This window comes from Cavia porcellus, unplaced genomic scaffold (assembly GCF_034190915.1).
Source record: "Cavia porcellus strain 051 isolate PalLab524CR breed Dunkin Hartley unplaced genomic scaffold, mCavPor4.1 scaffold_25, whole genome shotgun sequence".
Lineage (NCBI taxonomy): Eukaryota > Metazoa > Chordata > Mammalia > Rodentia > Caviidae > Cavia > Cavia porcellus.
In genome coordinates, this window is record NW_026947508.1 from 18840244 (window position 1) to 18846366 (window position 6123).

Genomic DNA, 6123 nt, shown 5'->3' on the forward strand with positions numbered 1-6123 from the left:
TGGTCACTTCCTCCTGTCACTGTCCACGACAGGCCGGGTGAGGGGTCCTGGTGGCACCAGCTCCTCTCTGTGCATTTACTGCCATGCCAGACAAACCACGCTCTTCTGCCTGGGTCCCCCATCAGTCTGGTCCTCCTCACGGCCTCTCCCCCTCATTCCTCATCCTGACCAGGCAGCAGAGGCCCCGGGTAGGACTCAGCTTGAAGGAGAAGGGTGGTGGTTGTTCCAGCAAAGGGGCCACCCTCTCTGCCCATGTGAGAGACCACAACAGCAGCCACCACCCCCACAGGCCAGGGCCGTGGCCAGGGGCTGCAGCCACGTTGGCATAGGGCACAGGAGGAAAGCACAGATGGCTATGGAAGAGGCTGTGCCAGGCAGGAACCAGGCAGAGGACAATGGCTGTGCCAGCTGGAGGCTCACGGCTGGCTTCGCTGCCCAACGTCCTCTTTTGACGGCAAATGCTCTATGCCTCGAGAGGCTGTGGTGCCCACCACCCGCCATCACTCTCTCGTGGAAGGGCTGTCCCAGCTGCTTCAGAGACTACGTGAGGGGCAGTGAGAAGAGAGCCAGAGCTCAACTTCAGGGAAGCAGGGCAGGAAGCCAGGGGATGGAGGAGAGAAGCCTGGGCCGCTGAACAGGCCCTGGAGGAGTGGGGGCCCTAGGGATGCCCGGGCCCTGGTGCTGACCCTCAGCCCCCTAGTCCTTGTCGTGACTTCTTCCCCAGCATCAGCCAGTCCACAGACAGGACACAGGCTTTTAGAGAAGGCTGACGGCTGCAGATCAGAAGATTGGGATGTCGGCAAAAGCTTTGGCTGTGTCCTGTCACTGGGTGAGTCTGCCTTCCACTCGGTAGTGGGTGGCGGCTCCAGACAGTACTAGCTCGTGAGAAATGGGGATTGCGGCCTAGGAAGCCCCCTCCCTCTCGGGAGACACCGGACTTCTATCGCCACTGGGGCTTGCCACGCCAGTGGTCCTACAAACAAGGACAATAGCAGTCAGAAAGAGAGTAGTGTGACCAGAACAGCTGCTCCTGCTCCAGCCTTTGCAACTCCATCACCCCACAGAGGCCAGAGATGTAGAATGACTTGACAAAGATCACATAGCTACACCACGGAGGGTGCAGGAGCTTCCCTTGATGGGGGCTGGGCCTGGGGGTTCAGGCTGGGTGGGGACAGACAGAAAATTGAGCAGCCGAGTCCTCCGCTCCCAGCCCATCTTCTTGTCTAAATGCTCAGCCACAGGAAGAGTCATCTCCAGCAAGCTGCAGCTGCAGGCCTCAAAACACAAAGCCACAGATTCTCAGAGCACTTGAGGTCCTGGCTGGCCCCAGAGCCGGCTGTCTCCCACTGTACAGAGGGGAAAGCTGAGACCCAGTGAGGGTGGGGTCTGGACCAAAGTCCTCAAAGGAGACCACACCAGAACAGGGCCCAGAACCCAACCATCCCACCTCAGGGACCAGCACCACAGAAACAGATGTGTCCAGGCCCCGTCCAGCTCCAGTGTGTCTGTGACAACACACGCCTGGCAGCCACATCCTCCTGCTGCGGTCCACCTGTGCTTTTGGGTTCAGCTTTGGCAGCGAGGGAGACCAAGGACACAGCCCTCTGCCACTCAGGAGAGTCCTAGAGGAGGCCTGGCCAGGCCAAAGCTGATCGCCGTGCTCTGGGCGGCCTTGGCAGGATGCATGGCTGCTTCTAGAAGCTCTGGTCCTGAGGAGAGCTGTGTGCAGCTCGCCCTCAGCATTTTGCAGTCAGTGGAACAAAGGCTTCTCCTTAGAGACCTCCCTGTACCCTCCTACCATGCCAGAGGGTGGACATGTGAGAAGCCAGAAGCCCCTGAGCTGCTAAGAAAAGACAAAAAGCATAAAATGCATCTGTCTATTTATTTGCTTATTTTTCTTTTGGTGCTGGGATCAGAAAGTTAAGTTCTGCAGGGGCAGAAACCTCCCTGCAAGTCCAGGTAGAAGTTGAGATGATGCTGACACAGTGGGGAGTGGAGATCAGAGAGGACAAGGTACCTGTCCAGGGTCACACAGCAAGCGTGGGTGGTGCCAGCCTGCCATCCCCCAGCCAGCACATGGCTGTGATTGGGTCTGGCTTGCCCGAAGCCCCAGGACTGTTCGTGTAGGCAGGTCTGGGAGTCTGTCCGTACCACCGAAGCTCCAGGCCGCTGAGGGGAATCCCAAGGCCAGACAGTGCAGGAACCACATGCCCCCTCCTCACCCGCTTCCCACCCCTGCCTTTTGCAAATGACAGAATGTCTGCCCAGGGGCCCCGGCTGGATTCTAGACAAGCCCAGACAAAAAAATTTCCCCTGTGGTTTGGAGTGGAGCTTGGCCATCATTTCCTGTGCCCTGTGAGGGGTGTGGGCCAGACGGGAGGCCGGGAAGGGGCTGCACCTGCTGCAGGGGAAAGGGAGGACCTGGCATGAGAGGCTGCTTGCTGAGGGCGCCCGGCCTGGCCAGGACAAGGCTGCGTGTGTGACTTCCGGCCAGTTCCTCTAGAGGACCCAAACCCTTCAGGCAACTGCGGTTTTAAACAGCCCTTCCAAAGGACCAGAGGGACACCTGTGAGGCTGCCACAGGTGTGTTAGGGGAGCGGTGGGGCTTTAGCCCACTCAGATCTAAAGTTACATTCGAGCTCCATCACTCAGCTGCGGTGCAGCCTTGGGCAAGTACCTCCTTGAGCTCCACCTCTGCATCACTAGTGATCACATGATTTGAGCCCGTCCTTTCTGCCACAGATGTTCCAGATGATCCCAGACATGGCCCATCTACCCTCTGGGATGGGGACTCTCGTGATGATGCCTTGTGGGAGAGGAGGGAAAGAGTTCTGAGTGATCCCTGGCCGCTGGACTTGAGATCTTGTGGTCTTCGGTGGTTGCCTACAAAAGCGACCCCTGTGACGGTTAAATGAGGTAATCTGAGACAGGCTCCCTGTGCGCAGCACAGTGTGTACTGTTTTGTTATTGTTGCCTTTACTCATTGCTTCTCTGCTTCGTCATGGCTTGTCCAGTGCCCCTACGCCAGTCCCCACCCAGCCCCTCTGTCCTCCAGTCCCCGTGGCTGGACCCTCGATGCAGGGCTGGGACAGAGGCCACATCCCAGGGCCACACGCAGCCCTCGGAACGCAGGTCTCCAGCTGTCCTCTGGCTCCTCCTCCTGGGTCAGTTGCCTCTTGCCAGCTCGAAGCAGGGGCACTGGGGCCTTGAGGACAGGCTTCTTGTTTGACACACACCCAGAGGTGGTCCCTTTCCTGGGGAGAAATTGAGACACCTGGGGAAAAGATAGCACCCCACACACACGGCGAGAGTCCAGGGCGGGGCGGCAGAGTGAGGCGATCACCACTGAGGTGGGTTTGTCCCTCTCTGGGGTTTGAAAGGGGGGCAGAGAAATAAAAGGAGCACCCCCACGCCTTGGCCTGCCCGCCCTTCATCTGGCTGGTTTGGCCTCAACATCCGCTCAGGCAGCAAGGCACCTGCCAGACACACCTGTCAACAGCCCCCCAAAGGTTGGCATGCTACCATCTGAGCCCACCCCACCTCTGACTTCTGCTTGGGCCCCTCGGTCCGGACCCCTCACCTACCCTCATCCCTCAGGGTTGGGGCAGCTGGGAAGCCGACTTTGGTTCTTCAGGTGAGAATCACACCCACATCAGCCACCCGCAGGGAGGGTGAGTCAGGGTCGGGGTCTTCCGGAGTGAGTTCCGGCTGCACAGGTGGGATTTCAAATCCTGGCTGTCGTTAGGAGTCTCCCGTGACCCGTGTCCAGCTCATCCCCCAGCGAGCTCCAGGAAGAACCGCTCTCGGCACAGGGCTCTGAGACCCACTGCACACATGACCCAGCGTGCACAAACTGTGCATCCCACCTTTAAATTCTCAAGCCCCCTTCTGCCAGGTGCCAGGATTCCTAATGTACAGACAGAGAAGGCAAAACTCAGAGATGTCTGGTGGTGCCCTGTGGCCGCACAGCCAGGAATCTAGATATGTTCCCTCCAAAGCTGAGTTCTGAACCTCTGGGCCACTGCCCATCCCCCCAGCACCCGTTCTCCCAGCCCATAATGTCTCTGGGCTCTTCTAAGTGGCAGGACCTGGATGTGAGGGGCAGGGGGCACCTGGCATCATTCTGCCCCCGTGGGCATTCAGGAAATATCTGTTAGCAAACAATCCTATTGCCACCAAAACACTACTGCAGGTGTGTGCGCACAGAAACATGTCAGTGAGACCACACAGGGCAGGTTAACACTGGTGGAGGAGGTGTGGATTGGATTTTTTTTTTTTTTTTTTCTCTTTCCTGGTATTTTAGTTTTCGGTCTTGGAGATCATGGGGTCTGGCGCAGGATTGGTCTTCCATGGTGGAACTGGTCAGTCCTCTCAGTGGGGGACAGGACTGGCAGCCTCAGCTTCGAGGACAAGTGGTCAGGAGTGAGGATCTCGAGGGGCCAAGCAGGACTGGAGAATCCGGCTCCCCTGTCTGCCCAGAGTATTTCCTGGGAGCTGCCGCTGCCTCACCTGCAGAGTGGGGCTCTGCGGGGTCTTTGTGGAGACTGAATGAGACCCTGTCCAGCAGTCCGTGGCAGCACCAGCTCTGGGCCACTCCAGGAGGCATGATGGCGGGCAGCCCCTTGCTGTAGGGGAACCTGCAGAACCTGCAGTTCAGGAGGGGAAGTGAACAGACAGGGACAGTGTGCCACCCCTGCCACATCCAGCTGCTGCTTCTAGGCTCAGTGTTCCCGTGCAGAAACCAGGGAGACCACAGATAGACCACAGCCACAGGCCTCCCTGAGAGGTTTTAACACCTTCCTGGTGTGGGGCCGACCCCCTCCCCCCGCCCCACCAGCCCTGCCCTGGCAGGCTCAGGCCCCTGGGAAGCTGGAGGACCTCCGGTCTGAGTCAGCCTGCCACACCTTGGAGGTGACTCAGATGGGAGGCAAAGCCCCGAGCCACACCCTTCTGATGGAGGGCAGGAGCTTCACCCCAGGCCTGGGTTCTCCCTGCCCCACACTATGGGGCTGGGAGACTGAGGACTGGACAATGAGAAGGACAGAAAAGAGCAGGCCAGAGCTTCAAGCGTCCAGCCAGGACCCCAGGGAAATCTCAGAGTCCTGGAGAAACTTTGCAGGGCTCCAAAGCCAAACGAAGCTGGGACATCATTGTGATCAGGTGGGAACTTGGGGAGATGGGACACCCCATCTTTCCCATTGCTCAGTTGCTTGTTTGTCCAATGAATACATAGAAGGCACCCGCCCGCACCAGGCGCTGGGCAGGCTGGGAGGCCCACATGAGTCAAGTCTGCTCCCCAGGGGGCTCCAGGCTGCTGCAGGAGACAGACACAGAGACAAATAATTAAAGGCATGAATGAAAGGCTTTGAGATAAAAACACATGGGGCTGCTAAATACGGACAGACCACTGAGACAATAACCTCAGCTGTGTGGGCCTTGAATCTGAGGAGAATCCATGGCTCTCCTTGGAGAGGGGCCTGGAGACTCCTGCGCTCCCGACCTCTTACCTGGGAATGTCACCTTCTTTAAAATACGTGATAAAAGTTTGGGACCTGAGCATGCGAACAGCTGCACAGCCAGGCCTCGACCTGCAGCCCACGACCTTAGGCAGTCTCTCCTCTGAGCCTCATTTGCTCACTGGCTACTTGGGGGTCGAGATTCGAAGACCATCACAGTAGTGATACTTGCTGGATGTTAACCGCGCCCAGGCATCCCGCCAAGCACTTTGCATACCCTGCCTCCATCTCCCTCTCTGCATCCGCCCTGTGAGGTAAGTGCTATTAATAGAAGAAACCTCTTGTCCAATGAGAGCAAAACCACTGGTTGTTAATAGGAAAAAAAAATATTTAAAGCAGGAAATCTTATGATACATAAAATAAGCATTTCATCAAACGTAAGCACAGTTTATTGAACGTTCTTGAAACGTAACGCGCGTACTTTTTGTACATGGTGTTTTGGTGCAGGACCAAGGCTGCCTTTGTGACCAAGACCTCTGGTAGAAGGTCTACTTTGTTTTTCTTGCAGTAAACAAATTTAGGCAGTAGCGTTCATGGTTCTTGATTTTTTTTGGTTTCTTAGGGTGAGTGAGACCTAGGAGAGACTGATGAAGCAAACCGAATGCAA

General features: G+C 57.1%; 1 long non-coding RNA gene across 2 annotated transcripts; it reads right to left on the reverse strand.

Moving 5' to 3' along the window:
- Nucleotides 1–1883: 1883 nt before the first annotated feature.
- LOC134472963 (uncharacterized) lies at nt 1884–5676 on the reverse strand. 2 transcript variants are annotated; one of them, XR_010043022.1, is made up of 5 exons: nt 5508–5676; nt 5251–5314; nt 4510–4646; nt 3585–3907; nt 1884–3254 (listed from the first exon to the last, which is right to left on the reverse strand). It is a non-coding gene; the product is annotated as an uncharacterized LOC134472963 (long non-coding RNA). The 2 variants fall into 2 exon arrangements; XR_010043021.1 differs by having other exon boundaries at nt 4510–5314.
- Nucleotides 5677–6123: the final 447 nt, after the last annotated feature.